Source organism: Euprymna scolopes, chromosome 8 (genome assembly GCF_053919585.1).
Source record: "Euprymna scolopes isolate OS-2025 chromosome 8, ASM5391958v1, whole genome shotgun sequence".
Taxonomy (NCBI): Eukaryota; Metazoa; Mollusca; class Cephalopoda; order Sepiida; family Sepiolidae; genus Euprymna; species Euprymna scolopes.
In genome coordinates, this window is record NC_136489.1 from 44,071,945 (window position 1) to 44,093,244 (window position 21,300).

Below are 21,300 nucleotides of genomic sequence, written 5' to 3' on the forward strand. Positions count from 1 at the left end.
AACGGACGTTATTCTTGGCAAGAGAGGTTTACCTGGAAACCACCAGGAAGGTAGTGGAGCACTGTTAGGAGTGCCAATCGATAGACCCCGGACCATCCAGACATGAAGCAGGAGAGTTACACATTGCAGAGGACTGGAAGCGATTGGCCATTGATGTGAACCATTATCGTCATAAGCTGTATCTGTCAGTGGTTGACTGTGGACTGGGGAAGTTTGCCATATGGAGAGAGATCAGGGCAGAAGCTGCATGGGCGATCGGAGGTGTCATCAAAGAAATATTTTTGGAAAGAGAGCCGGTTGAGGAACTGTTAATGGACAATGGCCCCGCTTTCCGATCAGAAGCCTTTAAAGAGGTGTGTGATAAGTGGGGAGTAAGGCAATTTTTTAGGGCAGCGTATCGGCTGAGTGGCAATGGGATAGTGGAGAGGAATCATCGCACCATCAAATGTGGAAAAAAGCAATATTTCATGGAGGCGGTGTTTTGGTACAACATCTCACCGAAAACCAGACAAGATGAGACAACTGTGCCTCATAGAGCCATCTTTGCATATAAGTGGCGGCATCCGTGCAACAAAACGGTAGGAATTGAGGGTGAAGAAGCTACCATTAAAGTGGGCGAGGAGATGTGGGTAAAGCCCCTCCAATGCAAAATGTACCACTCGCTGAGGGAGGGGGTAGTAACGGGAACACAGTCAAAGAACAACGTAATGGTGAATGGCATTCCCCGGCATATCCTAGACCTGCGTCATGTAACCCTGCCGATGCGCAGTGATGGCAGTGAAGAGGAGGAAGTCGATATCCACCAAGAAGCTAACGATGCACCCCAATTCGACTTAGCCCCACATTGTAGTTCTTTACAACTGGACAAGAATGTCTGTAGTGAACCTGAAAACGTCAATCCCCAAGAAATTGTCCCCCAGAGGCCTCAACGTGAGAGGAGGAGGCCTGCTTGGATGAAGGATTATGAAGTGTCATTGATCTCAAAGATCAGGGGGGCGTGTGGGGTATATGGTTAGAAAAGAAGAAAACAAAAAAAAAGAAACGTACCGGGCATATCTGCATGGCTCTTTGGGAAAGAAGAAGGAAAGGATGGCCAGCGCATTTGTATACGCGATAGTCATCTTGGGAAGGCAGAGCATGATAGGAGAAGCTATTTTTTTTCCTGTCTCTTCCTTTTTTTTCTAGACAGGAGAATATAAAAGCTAGGAAAAATTCCTGGGGGTAGCAGAGAGAAAAGAGTCGTGAACAGCTCTTGAAAAGAATTTCGTATTGCTGACGTTCGGATTGTGCGGTGTGACATTGGTGGCGAGAGGCCAGAGGTGTGGTCGATTGGAAAAGAGGGCAGAAACATGCTGTTGTCGAGAGAGTGACTCACTCCTTCCCGAGCCCCAAAACCGAATCCTGATTATAACACTAGAGGCAGTGACACATGTACGAATGAATGTATGATGTATATTCACGTGGGCGCAATATCCCGCGATAACACTTGCTGGGTGTCAACCGCAATTCTGCACACCTCTGATGAGGTGAAAAATACAAATTAAAAACAGACTTAGGTGGCCCTGTGCGCTGAAGCAGGTCGGCTGCAACAGATCGCCGGGACTCAATGGTTTGCCTTAAAATTGCATTTGAGGCTATCGCCCATGTTGATACCGATTCTGACGGATGTGTTCAACCACTGGTTTGACGAGGGTTCCGCCCCGGATGAAGTCACCAAAGGAGTGATCTCAATGCTGAGGAAAACAGATAGGCATGGCGGGAAAGAACTGGACCATTACAGGCCCATAACTCTGTTAAACACAGAGTTAAAAATTTCGGCTAAGGTCCAATCGAATCGTCTGCAGGTCAACGCCAAATTGATCGAACCGGAGCAGAATTATGCTGTTAAGAGGAAATCGGTTCAAAACAACTTGCACCTGATTCGTACGGTCTTAGAGGGAGGGATAGAAGACGACACAGAAGCCGCACTGATCAATTTGGATCAGTCCAAAGCAGTGGCGTAGCAAGGACGAGAGGGGGGCGGTCCGCCTGGGCGGCACGTTCCAGGGGGCGGTATTTTGAGAGGATAAAAAAAAAAAAAAGCTAACAAAAAATCTGAAATTTCATGCCGAAAAGGGTATAAAACATCGGGACTTTTTGAGATATGAGAATCAGAAAAATGTGTCCCTATTTTATGAGCGGCACACGTCGGGAGCGGCATTTTGAGAGGTTCAAAACAGAAAATAGAAACCAAATAAAAGCTTAAAAAATCGATTTTTTTTTTACCGAAAAGGTTGTACAAATCGGAACTTTTGGAGGTATCGCAATCAGGAAAATGTGTCCCTTTTTTTACGAGCGGCCCATGTCAGAGTGGGGCGGCATTTTGAGGTTTTTAAAAATAATAAAATAGAAAAAAAAATAAATAAATAAAAGCTAACAAAATATCTTAAATTTTATACTCAAATTTTTTAAAAGATCTGAACTTTTGGAGGCATTGGAATCGGAAAAGTGTGTTGTACGAGTGGCACATGTGAGGGGGCGGCATTTTGAGAGGTTAAAAAGAGAAAATAGAAAAAATAAATAAACATAAATAAAAGCTAATAAAAATTTGTAATCTTATACCGAAGAGGTTGTAAAAAAATCGGAAAAATGTGTCCCTAATTTACGATTCCAAAATCGATTGTTTTAAATTTTTAATTTAATTTTTCATTATTAGTACTACAAATAAATATTTATTGTTTTTAAATTATCACTGAAACTAACATAATAATAACACCAAAATACGATGTAAATTTATTTTATTTGTAAAACAAAGTTTTTAAAAAATTGCATAAATTCTCTAGGTAACCTTTCAAAGAAAGCAGTTGATTTACCTATTCCAAAAAATGTCGAAAAATTAAACAAAATATTTTTGTCAAGAAAAATGCTTTCAAACATCACTGATAATTAAATGATACAACGGAAAATTACGTAATTTGGGAATTGTAGAAATATTAAGCAAGTACAGAATAAAAATCGACTGTAAACAGATTTATGATCGTCATATGAGGGGATATAATTTTAAATGGGAACTAAGCGCTACACCTCAAATACCATTTAAGTGGTCTTCTATTTGATAGTTTAAATACTGCCTAATTTCTGCATTTGTTTGTGCAGCCAATTAATTTAATTTTTTTTTATAATTTGAATTATACGTTGTTGTTTTGGAAAAAAAATATTTGGTTTATTTTGTTTCGTATTAACGTTTACATAATTCCTTTCATATTAAGGGTTTCAAATCATTGAAAAGAAATTGTCAAATAAAATTGAGATTTAAAAAAAGGGGAAAAGTGTAAACATTAATCTGAAGGGAATTATGTAAACATTACTTCAATGAAAATAAATATTTTGAGGGCTTTGTGGAATTTTGATCAATTAATTCTGATAATAGGATTTTAATTTTTTACTTTTTTATTAATATAATAATTGTAAAAGATAATACAAGAAAAACCTCTTTAAGATGCGAACTAACTTAGAAAAATCGACTTATTTGCTTTCAAACAAGAGTAAATATTTAAAAATATGTATATTTCTGTGAGAGGTACTTGACTCCTATTTAACACTTTATCCTCTTTAATTCACATTTGCTTAATTTTCATACCTTGCCAAAATTAGTTCAACGGTGTCTAATTTTCCTAAATTTAATTAAATTAAACTAAAAATATAAAAAATGATTTTTAATGTTTTTGATTCATTTGGGATTTTATCTGTTTTTGCTTTAATTAGCTGGTGGGTTTTATCCTGTATCCTTTTGTCCGGTCCCCTAGGTATATATATATATATATATATATATATATATATATATATATATATATATATATATATATGGAGAGTAGATAATACAGTGGATGTGTTATCGGCAGCTCCAGTAACTCTCGCTTCTCCTATTTTTCTATCATTCAGTCCTCATTCAATGAGTGATTTTTCTGACAAAGGGTGAAGAAAAAGCTGCTTAAAGATCGGTAGTACTTGGTGACCAGTAGTCTGAGATGTCAGAAATTTTTCTGTCTCTGTCTGTCCTTGTGGCCATGTTACTAGTAAGGGTGCCGGAGGTAAACGTTTTGTCTGGGCTGACGTTATCCGCCTGATAGTCAGGGACCCGAACCTTGGATTAACCACTAAGGAGGCTGTCCTATCAGCAGACGCAAAGTACTGGGACTGCTGTATTGCCATTTGGTGAGTGGATCTGGACCATGCAGTACTCTCTGGTGGGGCCTCTCGATGCCATACTAGTGGGTAATTATTACGGCTTTACCTTTTCGTGTGCTACAAAAAAAAAAAATTCCTGTCTTTTTCTCTCTTACTTTCCCTCTCTGTACTGCTCTAACCAAGTATGCCGACCTATTCCACAAATCCCAAAACCTCAATATGAAATATCTCCAGAATAAAAACTCGATTAAACCTAGAACCCCATCTTCCAATGTAGACCCCTACTACCAGGTCTCCTTCTCCAACATCAGGGGTCTACGTTCCAACCTTCCAGAGGTTGAAACCCAATTACAGGAGACGAAACCGGACATACTATTTCTAAGTGAAACTGGAATAGGGCCGACCACTTCCCTAGATGAGTTCATAATTAACGGATACTCTAATTTAACAGCTAAATCTGACACCCAAGATCGCCATGGGCATGGAATATGTGCCTACATTAAGGATGGCTTCCCGTGTGGCAGGGATATCTCTAGAGAAGATCCAAATTTACCCTATATGTGCTTCAGGGTTGCACTTGCTAACACCACTGCATTTATATTTGCCCTCTATAGGCCCCACAGCAGAGTTACTATCTTTAAGAGCATATCTGAGAAAATAGACCACATACTGTCTTCACATCCCTCGGCTAACATCCACATCTGTGGTGACTTCAACGTCCATAACGTGGAATGGCTGACCCATTCAAATAAGACAGATGATGAGGGGAGGTTTTGTCATGATTTTGCCATTGCTTATGACCTCACTCAGATTGTTCGTGAACCCACCCGTGTGCCCGATACACCCGGTCAATATGCAAGCCTCCTAGACCTTTTTCTCTCAACTTCCCCTGAGCTATGTTCATGTTCTGTTCATTCCCCTCTAGGATCCTCCGACCACTTCTCGTATCAGTTAAGATAAAAACGAAATGTAAGAAGCCCCCAGACGTACCCCTCCACCGTACTGTATACCGATACTCTATGGCTGACTGGGATAGCTTCCGTACATTCATATCTGATTTACCTCTGCACTCCATGTTTAAAAAGGAAGTGTCCTCTATAGTATCAGATCTGACCGAATGGTTAATTGTAGGCATAGACCAATTCATACAATCTAAAAAATTCCAACAAAAACCTAACAGCCAGCCATGGTTCTCCCCAGAATGTGCTGCTGCTATCACGCACAGAAATCACTTTTTCAATAGCTACCAACGTAATAGATGCACTGAGACTAAAGCTGCTTTCAGGACTGCCAGCAACCACTGTAAAAGAGTAATAAAAAATGCAAGAGAGCTATATGCCCATATGATGTGGCTCCTCTTTGGTGTTACAATCGTCCCCCATGGGGCGGCGCACTCAACGGGAGGACGACGCCCCATGTCTTTAACATCCAAAGAGATTCTCCCAACTAATAATACAATTATGGCCTACTCTGAAAGGGAGAATTAATTGCAGAATTACATGCAAAACAAACAACAAAAAATTCATGTCATGCAGAAGTGGAAAGTTCATAGTTTCGGATAAATGGCTACTGCCTTAACTCAGAGTGTTCAATAACACAGTTCGTGGTTGTGGTTTCATAAGCACAAAGTTCGTTTGTAAAATAAAAAAAAATTAATAAAAAAAAAAACAAATGTTTTTTTTTTCTTTTTTGGGGTATTAAGCATGCAAGTAAGTCCTACATTTGAAATCACTAAATAATGTTAAAAATATTCAGTAGGTTCAACTTCTTGACATAAGGGTGGAGTTGGGGCAGGTTCCTCGTCGCTCGTCTGTAGCTTCGTCAGGTTAATGCGGACCCTTTGTGATTCCTGACCAGGGCCGCTCCCCTCAGGGCTATGGGCTACCAAGAGGCATCTTGAACATTCACTTCCACTCATCCACTTCTTCAAACAACATATCACTACCATCACTAATACTACTATAACCCCTACTCCACCCGTCAAACCCCCCACCATTACCCACTTAGGAGGGTCGCTCGTTGATTCTTGCTCAATTATGTGGTCCAACTGACGTTGTAAGCTATCTACATTGACGTCCTCAGTGGCTTTTAACAACTCGGGAAGTTTTACACTTGTTTGTAATGTAGCCTTCCTAATTAGGGGGTCCCATAAACTGGTGAGATTAGTGAAATAGGTGGTCACCCTTTCTAGCCCTGGTATCTCGTTAAGGTACCTCTGTTCCGATTGATAGAAGGCAGGCAATACCACACTCTTACCATAAGCTCCACACCCCTTCTCCAAATCCACCAATGTCATAGGGGGAGACACCTTAATGGAGCCAGAGGGCGCATTTCCACACACCCTCGACATCTCGAATTCTCTCTGGGTGGCCACTGCCCAAGTGCCGTCTGTCACTCGTATGGCCAGGGGCAATAAGTTCTTAGTCGCGATTTCGACCCGGCACACCTGGTTGATTTTACTCTCTTCCCGTTGGTACAACGCCAGCACACACAACTCGTGATCTCCTGTTACATATATCGGGCTTGCTGATTGACAAGTGCCCAGCCCATTACTCTGGCATTTCTCAGCCTCCTCTTTATCCAATAGCATGAACCTGTCCCTAGCCATATTAAAAGCTATAATTTCTGACTCTACACGATATTTGGCCACCACACTCAATTTAGGAGCGGCCATCGGATAGGGAACAGGTAGGGGGATGGCTTGGTAGATTTCATATTTGCTATTTATATCCCACAGAGGGAGAGAAACAAACACTAAGATCTTCTTATCTTCTAATCGCGCACTACAGCCGAGTGACTGAAAGTATTTCCATAGTTCCGTCTCGGGGCCCATAGGCAGCCCCAGACAGCTGGGCAACTTCCGTTCTATGTCCTCCAACACTTCCTTCAAGTGCTCTGGAGTTATAACGCTGGGAGCCAGATGTCCCAACGCCAGTGCATCCAACTGCACTCTGAGGTGTGCCGTCCACAAGGTTAATGCTTGCTCTGTCTGCTTTAGGTGACTCAAGAAATTTGATACCCGGAGATAGTGTTGCAAAAACATCTCCCCCATAGACACCTCAGACTCTATCTTCCGGGAGACGTTAACCACTTCTTCCTGTAAGAGTTCAAATTGTTCGATAATGGTGGTCACTGCCACTCGATTTTCGGTTACTGCCCTTCTCGTTATGTTGAGTATGGAGAGCCCTTCTTTATTCACTTGGGCTAATGTCTTCTGCCCGTTTTCCATGGCTTTCAGCCTCTGTCGGATACGGTCGACATCTTCCTCAGCGACCACACCGAACAGAGCTCTCAGGGCCTTACCTATGATGGGTATTACTGCCCGTCTATATCGCCCCCCAAGTCTACTTATTCTCCCTAGATAATTTCGGTGACTCATCCACCCGCGTTTTAAGTACCGTACTTCCTCTTCCAAAGGCTGTAAGATTCGGAGATACTCCTCCTGGTTCCCATAAGTAGCCACCAGGCGTTATCTCGCCGAATCGAACTGATCAATCCCTCTCATGAATTCTTGGCCCACTCGCTCCCCAGGTCCTAAATCGCTAACTAGCGTCACTAACCACTTCGACTGAGAGATCATCACCTCGCTAGTCTTTTTGAAGATAACCCCTTTTCCGATTCTAAGGGCTCTTGCCGTCATCACCAGTATCGTCATTGTCATCAGGTACGTCATCCCGAGTCGAGTCATACCTGAAAATAGAGGAAATAGATCCTCTTTAGGTTACCGTATTCTACCAGATTGATATGTCTAACATTAAAGTCAAGGGCGATTTCGGTAACTTCTTTTCTTTTTTCCTACCACTTCTCCATCACATTAACTCGCCCCCAACTCTATTCCCTACACTGGCTTCGTGATACGTTTTTGAGGAAGATCCGTCTCACACAGATGCCCGAACATCACGGAGTCCGGCACCGGAACGCCCCATCAATCGGCAGCGACCTAGCCAGACAGGGCCCTTGCCCAGCCACGCCGCCTCACCGACAAACGTAGATGGTCCAACCCCGAACAACCCCCGATGCCGATCGCCTTCCTCGTAGTTGCACCACTAGCCAAAGGGCACCCTCTTATCAGAGGTCCCCCCTGTATCCAGCCACCGCCGCGGACATAGGGGCCAGTAACAGCAGGCCCCCTTGGGACCCGTCCGTTCTCAGCACTTTCTCTCTGGGAACCGCCCAGGGCGGTGCCCCCCACCTGGTGGGACACCCTTTCGTTACGTGTCCATCAGGGTGGTAGGTGAAGCATAACCACTCACCTCTGCCGGGAGTCGGTTGAGAGCGGCCATGTTGGGGCTCCTTAGCTCCCTTGTTTGGCCTCGTACCTCTCTTCTGGGGCTGCACTGAAAGATTCTCTGCATTGCTCCCCAGCTCCGCGTCTCCCGCTGCTCTGCACCATCTGGTCTTATGACCGAACTGCCCGCATTTACTACAACTCGGTCCCAACGAGCGAGGTGGTCTCCCATACCTCGTGGGGCACTCTACAGCTCGGTGCCCTTCAACCTGGCAGGTCCAACAGACTAAGCCATATCTGCCAGGAGTGGGTTTGTAAAACCCATGCGCAAGGCTCCAATCCCTTCGGTTGGGGTCAGCCTCCACCTCCCAATCCTCCACGTCCTCCCCCCATGGTTGGACGACTGGGACTTCCTTCTTCCGACCTTCTTCTGGGTCGAGTGTGAGCTGGGGTGGGGCTTCGGTGCTGACATCTCCTAGAACCTCGGCCAGTTCTACCACCTCCTCAGCCGCCTTCTGTAGGAGTCTGAGCAACTCCCTCATTGACAGTCCCGACACCCTCTCGGTCACAGTCGCCACCCTCTCTGGTTGGACGTCTGGGACTTCCTTCTTCCGTCCTTCTCCCAGGGTGCCATTCGAAACCGCCCTAGTCTCCGTTGCCACCCTCTCTACTCCCCCTTAAGCCTCACTCTTCCTCTCGCCCGTTTCAGACATTCTTTGTTTTTTTAAAATTAATGCCTCCAGGCGCCCCCAAACCACTGCGAGAAAAACCCCAAGTCAAAAAATCACAAGAAAAATAAGAGGGTCTCACCTATATCCCGCTTCGCTTCAGGTTCCGAGGGTCGAGTTCCCGTAGTTCGAGGTCTGTAGATATATGCTCAAAAAGTTTCTAATGTTCAATGTCGCAGTTTGCGATTTTCTTTTCTTCAAGACGTTGTGCCGTGGTAGTTTTTGGTGTTGATTGGTTCTCTCCTTCTAAGATGCTGTGTGGTCGTAGTTTTTTTTCTGGGTTGATTAGCTCCTTCAATTTCGATGACGTTGTGTCGTAGTTTATGATTTCCTCTCCTTAACAGACGTTGCGCCTTGGTTTTTCTTCTGATCCTTTTCTCCGGTTGATGTGCCGTAGAAACCTTTCAGGGTCAGGATCCTGGTCACGGCACCAAATGTGACCTTGAACGTGCCCTTACACGACCTTGAACCTCTGATCGCGGCCCAGTTATGATCTTAACCCTGGGTCGATGCCCAATTATGATTATACTAGTCACCGGGTAATTAATTATGTCGACTGGGCAACCAGGTCTGCCAACCGTTGGTACGTCGTGTCACCCAGTGAGTCCTCGTCAAGGCGTTGGAGGACTCTTCTTGGTTGCACGGTCCTCAAGGCCTGTTCTTCTTGATCGTCTAGTTGGTCGTCCTGTTGACTGGGTGTTCGTTGACGGGAACGGGGTCACAAGTGGCAAGTAAAAAGAATTAAAATTACATGGAACAACAGCACATCAGCAAACAAACTCCGGAGGTTGGTTGATATATAATGTATTTAGGAAATTCATAAATGATTATCTACAGACGTATGTACAATTGAAGATTAAATGGAAGCAAGCAATTAGATTTGTGAATGAGCTTCTTGTTGTTGAAATACTCAGTCGGAGTCGCGGACCGTTGTAATTATCACTAAGGTGTTCTGGCTGGTCTCTTCCTAGGTCCTCTGAATTCTATTGAGTTGCAAATTGAGCTCTCTGGCGACCAGCGAGGGAGAGAGAGAAGTTGGGTGGCTGGAGTCCTCTACCGAGACCTTATCTCTGTCTCTCCAGGGATCTCTCTCTGTCTTCTCTCTTCTTCTAACTCTTCTATCTCTCTCATTAAATCGAGTTTTACAGATCTTATATAGTAAAACCCTTGAATAATGACGACGCCTACGTTCGTCTTCGACCAATCAAATTGATTGATAACAATCCACCTGATTCCTTCTCATTGGTCAATTTAGCCTGTGGCAGGTATTATTTTTCCGCCCCAATTTCCAAAATCAAATTGACTCCTCCCCAACTTGTCTGACCCCGCCTTCTTTATAATGGTTTTTTCCATATTATCAACTGATAATCAGAGGAAATATTATTGTTTAGCTTGTAATAGATCACCAGTTTTCATCTATTTAAAAAATATCCGTTTGATATTCTTTCCCCTTTGAATTTATTTGTTTTGTAAAAACATCCGTGTGATTTTTAAAAAATATTCTTTACATGTTAGAATTCCCTTTTAGCGCCCAAAACAATTTGCCAAAAGACATTGTTAGATAAGTCATATTGAAAAACAATTCATGCCGAACCTTGGGCTGACGTCATGAATTCTTTTATCAGGCCCGATCTGTTTCGTGTGTGTGTGTGTGTTTCTCAGATCAAAAACGATCCGACATTTCACCTGTCATCCAACACATTTCAAGCCGACCGACATTTCAAAGCTCTGATTCGGAATATTTTGTGTTTGGCTCGCTTAGTTCAAACGCGGGCGTATTTTGGTTAAAAAATGTTTTAAGTAATCTTTCGCTTTGAGGTTTAGCAGGCGATTTTTATTTTTATCCCCCGACCGTATGGTATCTCAACAACAAGATTTTGATACATAAAAATATTAACTAAAAAAAAAAATTTTTTTTTTTCTGTAACCGGTGTTCACCCGGGATTGATTATCACATTTAACAAAAAACGTCACATCGACTCTACTGATCTGATGTGGCTCCTCTTTGGTGTTACACCAGAGGTCATCTCGTCAGCGTCAGACAAGGCCAAACTATTTGCAAAGAACTTTGCAGCTAATTCTACCCTATGCGACGAAGGCCATCAACTCCCCGTATTTCCTCCTATAACACAGAACAAGCTAGGTAACATACAAATATCCGTGCATGAGGTCGCCAAGCTAATAAAGAACCTAGATTCCAGTAAAGCAACTGGCCCTGATGGCATCCCAATTATAGTGTTAAAAAAGCTTCAACCAGAACTTGCTCCCATACTTACGAAACTATTTAAGCGCTGTCTTAAGGAGAAGTGCTTTCCGACTCCCTGGAAGACCTCATCAGTTTGCCCTGTATTTAAGAATTCAGGTGATAAGTCATCTCCCTCTCAATACAGACCAATAAGTCTCCTGTGTGTTATGAGTAAGTTGCTGGAATCCATATTAAATAGAGAAATAGTCAACCACCTCAGCAGGAATAACCTTCTTAGTGGCACACAATATGGTTTCCGCTCTGCAAGATCTACCGCAGATGTGCTGACGGTTATATCCCACAGGATTAGTGAATCTCTTGACAAAGGCTTCCTTTCTAGGGCAATTGCTCTCGACATATCAAAGGCCTTCGACAAGGTATGGCATAAGGGTCTACTTCACAAGATTTCCAGCTACGGTATTACTGGAAATGTTTTCTCAATCATTAAATCATTTCTCTCCGATAGGCTCATAAGAGTGGTGGTAGATGGACAAAAATCGGAGGCCTGCAATATAAATGCTGGAGTCCTTCAGGCGTCAATCCTGGGCCCAACTCTCTTCCTTATCTACATCAATGACCTCCCTAAACACATACTTAAATCATTCGTTGACATCTATGCTGATGACACGACCATCTACGGCAACACATCAAAGGCTGTAAAAGACAAAGTTCTCTCTGATTCTCTCTCCTCTGATCTCGAGCACATGGTTCAGTGGGGGAAGACGTGGCTGGTTACCTTTAATGCATCTAAAACCAAACTCCTATCCTTACATAATCAACGCTCTGATCCCCATCTGGCATCAATTGTGATGGATGGCTCTCGTCTGGGAGAGGCCCCGTGTTTTGACAAGCTTCTGGGGTTGACCTTTACTCCTGATCTGAAATGGAACACGTACATCAAGTCTGTTGCCAAGGTCGCTGGAAAGATGGTGGGATCCTTCTACCGCTCCAGAAGATATCTCACTACTGATGCAATTCTCTATCTTTATAAAAGCCAAGTACGTCCAAGGATGGAATACTGTTGCCACATCTGGGCAGGAGCTGCAAAAAACAGCCTATCCTGCCTTGACAGAGTACAAAATAGACTTTGTGGCTTAGTGGGGGATGCCCTTTTCTCTACCCTGCAACCTCTCTCCCACAGAAGAGACGTTGCGAGCCTGTCTTTGTTTTATCGTTATTTCTATGGCAGGTGCTCGTCTGTACTCCAATCTCTGGTCCCCCCCTCGCCAATCTTTCACGAAAAACACCCGTCTAGCCGAATCCACTGTGAAAAATTTCCCCCACTCGTTATCTGTGCCTAAATCAAAACGAGGATTCCATGAACAAAGCTTCTTTCTTAGAACTGCACGCCTGTGGAACTCTGTTCCGTCTGTCTGCTTCCCACCGGACTACAACTTGGATGTCTTCAAGTCCAATGTTAACAAATTCCTAATGAGCCGCCCCCTTAAGTAAACACCTCATCAAATCTCCACACTAACGTAATGTACTTGCAATAACCCTTATCCCTGAGTGGCTTCCGGGCCTTGATAAGTGGTGATCACTGTGTAAAAAAAAATATATATATGCATGTATGTATATATATACAAATATGTGTATACATGCATGTATGTATATATATATATATATGTGTGTATACATGCATGTATGTATGAATGTATATATATATACACATTTGTATGCATGTATGTATATATATATACATGTGTGTACATGCATGTATGTAAATATATATATATATATACATTTATACATATGTGTATGCATGCATGTATATATTTATAATTATACATATGTGTGTACATGTATATATATATATTTATACATATGTGTGTACATGTATATATATATATTTATACATATGTGTGTACATGTATATATATATATATATTTATACATATATGTGTACATGTATATATATATATTATACATATGTGTATACCTGTATATATATATATTTATACATATGTGCATACATGTATATATATATATATTTATACATATGTGTATACATGTATACATATATGTATTTATACATATGTGTATACATGTATATATATATATATTTATACATATGTGTATACATGTATATATATATATATTTATACATATGTGTATACATGTATACATATATGTATTTATACATATGTGTATACATGTATATATATATATTTATACATATGTGTATGCATGTATATATATATTTATACATATGTGTATGCATGTATATATTTATACATATGTGTATGCATTTATATATATTTATACATATGTGTATACATGTATATATATATTTATACATATGCGTATGCATGTATATATATATTTATACATATGTGTATGCATGTATATATATTTATACATATGTGTATGCATGTATATATATTTATTTATACATATGTGTATGCATGTATATATATTTATACATATGTGTATGCATTTATATATATTTATACATATGTGTATACATATATATATATATATTTATACATATGTGTATACATGTATATATATTTATACATATGTGTATACATGCATGTATATATTTATACATGTGTATACATGTATGTATGTATATATATATTTATACATGTGTATACATGTATATATATATAAATGTGTGTATATATATAGATATGTGTATACATGTATATATATATATAAATATATATATATACATGTATGTATATATATAAATATATATATACATGTGTATATATACATATATGTATACATGTATGTATATATATATATTTATACACATGTGTATACATGTATGTATATATATTTTTATTCATATGTGCATACATTTACGTATATATATATATATATATATATTTATACATATGTGTATACATGTACGTATATACATATATTTATACATATGTGTATATATGTATATGTGTGTGCATGTATATGTGTGTGTGTGTGTGTATTTACTACTTATGGGATGATTCCAACTTTTTTCTCGATTCCGATTCAATTACTGATTCTGTCTTAAATTCCTGATCCGATACGATTCCCGGTTCCGATTCTTCTTACAATTCTAAACGTTTAATTAGTGATTTGTTTGTTGTCCCTTTTTTTTCGAATTACTCTAAACCCGTCTCACGTCTGCATATATTTTCGCAAACAAAAAAATGCCCTTGGAGTGTGTGGGTGAGGGACATATATTCAATATATGAGGTGGGTTCTAAATATTTTTCTCGAATGTTTGGCTTTTAATAGATTGAAAATAATGAAACAGCTAAAGATGCATTTCTCTTTTAATCAAAGCCAATTTCATTCGTCATTAGTTGACAAAATGCTATTTGAATATTTCAAAAATAATTGAACATAATTAACGATTGTTATGCAAAATAAAACGGTATAGGAGCGATATAGTTAACAAAGTACCCTTTCCATTTTAAACATGAGTTTCTAAATAACATAGTTATTATATAGAAAACAATTCTTAACTTAAGAACGGATGTGAATGTATTCTTAACTATTCTATGCGTTTTCTCTATCAAAGAATGTTCATGTGTTTACCCTAATCATCAATATTTTCCCGGTTATTACTACTGACAATGTCATAGATATGAAGTAGATTGATTTGTTTTAATGCAAAAACAAAAATGAAACAAAAAACAAACAAACAAAACAAAACAAAAAATGAAACAAAAAACAAGATACAGATAATTATAATAGAAATACTTTTTTACTAACATTGTGAGACTATCCTTGGCTAAAAATGATATTGTCCTTTCGTTTTATTCGACTCTCATTTTGTTTTATGTGATTGAAAATCTTGCCGAATAAAGCACAAACAATTATTTTTAAATTTACTTTTCGTACATTAATTTAACCTAAAATTATGAATAATCATCTTTTCCAGGCTACTCTAACATTGTAGAAAATGTTCATTAAGTCAAAGTCTGACTGACAAGGTTGTCAAACTATGCGTAATCGCTTAGACTGCCCTGCAAAAAAAAAAAAAAAAAAAAAAAAAAAAGCTTAAAGAATTTATTATATTTACGTCCAATTAATATTGCTCAAGCGTTTCTCAACTGGAAGGATCTAGAGATCCGACTTGCTGAAGGAAACATAGTTGACAAAGTAGAGCAATATCTTATTGAGAAGGAAACTAAGAAGTGGCAGGAAATTCTAACTAGATTGCTGTACATCATCAGGTTTCTCGCCAAGCAGAATCTGGCACAACAGGGTCACCGGGAAGACATCCATAATGATGAAAGAGATGAAGAAAACAAAGAGATTTTTTTAGAATTTGTAAATTAATTGGCCAGGTATGATCCTGTGCTCCGTGAACATTTCGTGAAAGTCAACCTGGGAAAGAAAATCGCTACTTCTTATCTGTCACTAGAAATTCAAAATGAACTTGTGAGCATTTTGGCAAAGCAGGTGAGAAAGAAAATCATCGATCAGATCAAAGAAAACAAATATTTTTGCATAATGTTTGATAGCACTCGTGATGTATCTCACAAAGACCAGATGAGTGAGGTGTTGCGCTACGTAAAAATTGACGAAAATAAAGTGACAGTGGAGGAGTCGTTTCTCCGCTCCATCGAGACAAAAGGTAAAAGCGCAGAGGACATTTCTAAACTGACTTTGAGAGAACTGGAGAACGATGGGATTCAGATTGGTGACTGAATTGGCCAGGCATTTGACAATGCTGTTATTATGGCAGGCCACCGATCAGGTGGCAGAAACGAATCTCGAAATCAACACAAAAGCTCTATTTGTGCCATGCACTAACAATTCATCAAATCTAGCTTGAGTACATGCCGCTTCTGTAGCGGTTCACTCTGTTACCTTTTTGGGATTAAAAAAAAACTCTGCTCTGAAATGAGGATAAGCATGGATCATCGTATCTGCAAAAAGAAATGAATGGGTGTTGAACGACTGACTGTTGCAGCACTAGGGTTTGATACTGAGTTGAGACAGGAAATGCTGTCTGTTACAGACAGATTGATTGACGAAATATCTTGCAGAGTTCAACAAGTTCACGATCTTGCAAGTAAATACGCTTTTCTTACACCGTCAAATCTACTTGACGATAATTATGATTGTTAGCTTGGTAAAGTTGACGAAGATATAGAAATATATAAATTCTTTGCCGAAAGGAAAATATTACAATATTTTGTGAAAGCTTCAGGAAAAGACAAAATCAATGAACCTCTTGAACTTTATACAGAGATACCACCTTGGAGATTTCAAACACTAATATTGCGATCTTGCTGCGCCTTTTCCTTACTCGAGCTATTAGCGTTGCCAGCTGTGAGCGCTCTTTCTCGAAACTGAAACTCATAAAAACTACTTTCGATCAAAAATGAGCAAGACAAGACTTGGCAATCCTCTCCATAGAGAGGTAAATTATCGATAGAGTGAATTTTGATAGTTATTGTATAACTTTACCGAAAAAAGCGCAAAAAGTATGTTTGTCAATTCTTAACCGACTTTATGCCTTGCGATAGTTCTCTGACAAAAAATAAATTATTGACTTATTTTCAATTCATAAATATATTAATTTAAAAAAAAAAACTATTTTTATAAGGGATTGAAAGGAATTTCTTAAATTACGCGCTTAAACCGAGCGATTAAACACACGGATTTCAAAAAGCACGGACACAATACGTTTTTTTCTCTTAGGGAGGCTGGGCCTCTTTATAATAACGTTATGAAGAAAAAGAAAAGAAAACTACATCGGACTATCCTCTCCTTGATACAACCATGTTTTTGTGAAAATTCGGAAATAACAATTCAGGAGTTAAGTTCTTAAATACTTATTTAATAATAATACATCTCCCATTAATAAATATTCTAATATTATAATTATATGATTACATAATGTATTATTATTATTAGATAAGTATTTAAGAACTTAACCCCTGAATTGTTATTTTGTATTGAAGCCACGCATAACCCCAGCAAATTATGGTTGGATGGCAAACGTAGGTTAAATCTATTGTAATAAAATTAGTATCATGGTAAAGATATGCTTTAAAAACTTATATTTTGAATAGGTTAGCCTAGTTTTAATTGGATCTGATTAAATAAGAAATGAATCATAAATGCATATTAGGAATTTACCAAACTAGAAACATCGAACGGCCTTAGTTACTTCTCCTTCATTGTTATGAATACTTATTAGGATTTTCGTAACCAATAATTTCAACTAAATCTTTAAAATTCCTAACTTACAGAGTTATCTCCCTTCTACATCTAAACTATCCGATAATCGTAAATCTTAATAGGACAGAACAAAATAAAATAAAAAATAAAAATAGATTGAGATCCCTAATTTTGAATGAAGAATGAAAATGAACTAAGTATAAAGTAATGTAAAATTTATTTCCCTATTAAATAAGTTTTAAACTAAAACTTTTCTTGAATCACATAAATAAGCTAGCCGATATTTTTGTAAATAAACAAAGCGAATTCCCGACACGAAACTAACATAGATTCGTAACGATTTAACTTAACTGATTAGTTCGGATTAAATAAATAAAAAAATAAGTTAAATAAAGAAATATAGAAATCTAATTTAAGAAATCAATGCATAGTATAAATAAAACATATTCAATAAACATAGGTAATTAGTGGTAACATCGTATGATGTTTAGTTCAAAATTCTTTTTTTTTTTAAATAGAGATACGAAAATAGGTAGATATATAAATCTTTAAAAATACTTTGCAAGGATGCTAAAGATATAAAATAGTTTCGCTTATTTTCTTTTCCTTATAAAGGAAATGTTTTTCCATAATGTTTTATTGTTAAAATGTTTTTTATTCAATAAGTCTGCAGAAAGGCTGTTCTTGTGAAAACTTTCAAACGACATAATGTTTGAATTTGTCCAAATCGCCTTGAAACAATTGTAACTAACAAGGAAATACACTTTTTTTGTTATCGACCCATTCTCTGAAGCCTTGATTTTTGTTAAAACAGTATATATATATATATATATATATATATATATATATATATATATATATATATATATATATATATATATATATATATATATATAATTACTATTCCAAGCTCTACTCCCTATTCTGTTTGTATTAGCTTTTTTTTGGATTACTATATTAATATTTATATTAATTTGAAGTTAACACTTGCTTTTATAGGGTAAAATACAACTTCTATGAACAAAGATTTATTCCTAGAACTGCCCGTCGGTTGAATTGTTCCGCTAGCCTGCTTTCCAGCTAACTACAACACGGTCGTTTGCGAATCCAATGTAAATAAGTTCTTGTTGAGCCGCCCCCTTAAATAGTCCAATTATACACAATTTCTACTATTAACAAAAACGACACTGTTGTTACGGTGACCACCATACACTCATTAAGCATTATCCTCGAGAGGCCTTTGGGTCTTGATAAGTGCTGACTCCCTTGTAAAAAAAGTTTTAATTATTTTAAAGTAGTGATGCAAATTAGGAATACATTAGGTTTCGTTTTCTACTATATATACAGTATTTAAAACACTGTCGTATTAATTATGTCAAAATTCTAAGTTGTGTCGATAGTAATATAGTTATGATAAAATAATTTTGCATTTACAGTTTAAGCCAGCAGAACCTGGTCTCGGATGTTACACAAGAGTGTCGAATTATTCAAGAAATTAATGCATCCACCTGTTGAACGCAAATAAATGCTTTTGATAATATTTGGTTTGCTTTGTTATTAATTATAATGTTCTGTAAGTATCACATTTATAAATAACAGTTGACGTTTAAACGTTTGTATTATTAGATAACTTGGAAAGAACAGTATCATGCTTACGTAGAAACAATGATTTGTATGATTGGAGTGAGATAATTGTGTCGATACACAAACACTAGAAAGAAGTTAATATTTATCTCTATATAAATAAAATGAACTCATTTTTTCACGTCTGATTTTGACATTAATAGGATTAAAAATCAAGATATTTCATGCAAATATAATATGCACAAACGGCAGAACAATATCTGAGGTGTGTTATAGGCTTATTATTTCTCAAATTTCTCGATAATCTTAGATTTCTATACTTTTTCTGCTGAGAAGTCACGGCCAAAATCGGTTAAGATCAATGGAAGTGGTAAAATATTTTCTCTCTAATAAATTCCTCCTCCCCCTGCCACCACTTAACACCGTTTGGGGGTCGTTCATAAGGAACAGTTGAGAAGAGAACACCGGTTTGGCTTCGTAGTTCTTTCATGTGAAGTTATCTAAAATCACTAAACTAAGCTGCAGTGCTCTGTGGCGTAGTGGTTAGCGTGCTGGACAATTCACATTATATTTTCACGTTCGCGCCGACCTACGGTAGTCGTTTTTTTTTTTCTTTTTTTTTTTTCCTAAAAAACTGGAATGGACTTTTCTTGGTGGCCGAACTGTTAACGTTGCAGATTTTTTTTTTTGTTTTTTTTCACACTTTATTTTCCTACTTTTACTCATGACTCCGGGTTTGATCCTTCCTACTTACCTACCATAACATTTTTTAAAACTCCCCCCCGTCCCAGAAACAAACACTCGGGCAACGCCGGGTACCCCCGCTAGTTAGGAATAAAGATTTCAAAAGTGCATACCCTTCTTTAACTAAGGAAAAACAGAAATGCAATGATTAAATTTGTTATTATAATGGTCAACGGAGAAAACTATTTGTAAATTATGATAATTTTATTTTTGGTCTCCAACAAAATGAGCATACAGGCAAATTTTTCGCACATTCAAAACGGACTTTTCTCTTACGTTGCCTTTGTCAGATCCAAATAAAATAAGAAAAAAAGAAACTATACAAGGTGAAGGTTGCCAAGGGCAGATAACCTAACATAAAGAATCGTTATTTTTACTAAATAAACTAAAATAAATAGTAATAGCGCAAATAATAAATTTAATATGTATAGAGATATTTTATAATACTTATGCAGTTGTGTATATTAGTTCAAAATAGGGTTTTATAATAACAATATTTAATTAATACGCAAAAACAGAAAGACGGGACCGACACATGAATGAATGGTTGTAAGTATGTATATTGACGTCGGCGCTCGTGATAGTTATGCTTGCGCAGTGGCGGTACCATAGCCAATGAGGATTTACCGAGGCGTGGTTATTGCTAGTTGAAAACTATTCCCAATATCCCGCGATGGCCCCTGCTGGGTGCCAACCGCAATTTTTGCACACCTCTGAAGAGGTGAAAAATTTAACCTAAAAACAGAATAATTAGAATATACATTCGAGCTTGATATGATCAAACAATTGCATACATTTATATTATGACACAGCATTGTGATAATGTACAGGAATTTACAAAAAATAATAATAACAAAAGAGATGCAATTAAAAAATATTGAAAATTACTGCTCATAAATATTAATTTTATAACAATTTTATTCGATCACAAACTTTATCCAATTAATAATTTACTGACTGGACGGGGTGATTACAAATTAATTTTGAAAATCTTATTTCTATGAGAAATAATTTGATAAAAACGGATAAATTTTTAAATATACATCGTATACTAATTTACTCCGATAAGATGAGATTTTACATTTTCATATGTAAACATCCTAAAAAGCTGGCCTGTAAAATCTATATCAATTAGAATTTAAGGTATGACCTCAGTTTCGCATAAAACTATAAATAAATGATCACCGATTTCCAGGCTAACGAATTCTAACAGCGTATCATTTTAAGTGTATTTAACTGGGAAAATTTTTGTTAAGGGAGATAAATTGTGAATGTTTTTAGGGAAGAGGGATCACCAGTGAATGAAAAAATTACAGAATGGCCTTGTTGCCGAAAAACAATGGATAATAGAATTGTATTGCTTGAAAGAACACTTGGCAAGATATCTCAGTTCAATGAAATCAACATCTATATAAAAAAAAGATTAATAGATATGTTGAAACCTATGTAATTTAATCAAAATGTCTACTATAATA

At 37.8% G+C, this 21,300-nt stretch overlaps 1 non-coding gene across 1 annotated transcript; it reads left to right on the forward strand.

Annotated features, from left to right (window-relative positions):
• Positions 1–20,411: 20,411 nt before the first annotated feature.
• LOC145284334 (U4 spliceosomal RNA) lies at positions 20,412–20,547 on the forward strand. Its single transcript, XR_013868807.1, has one exon. It is a non-coding gene; the product is annotated as a U4 spliceosomal RNA (small nuclear RNA).
• The last annotated feature ends 753 nt before the right edge of the window (positions 20,548–21,300 follow it).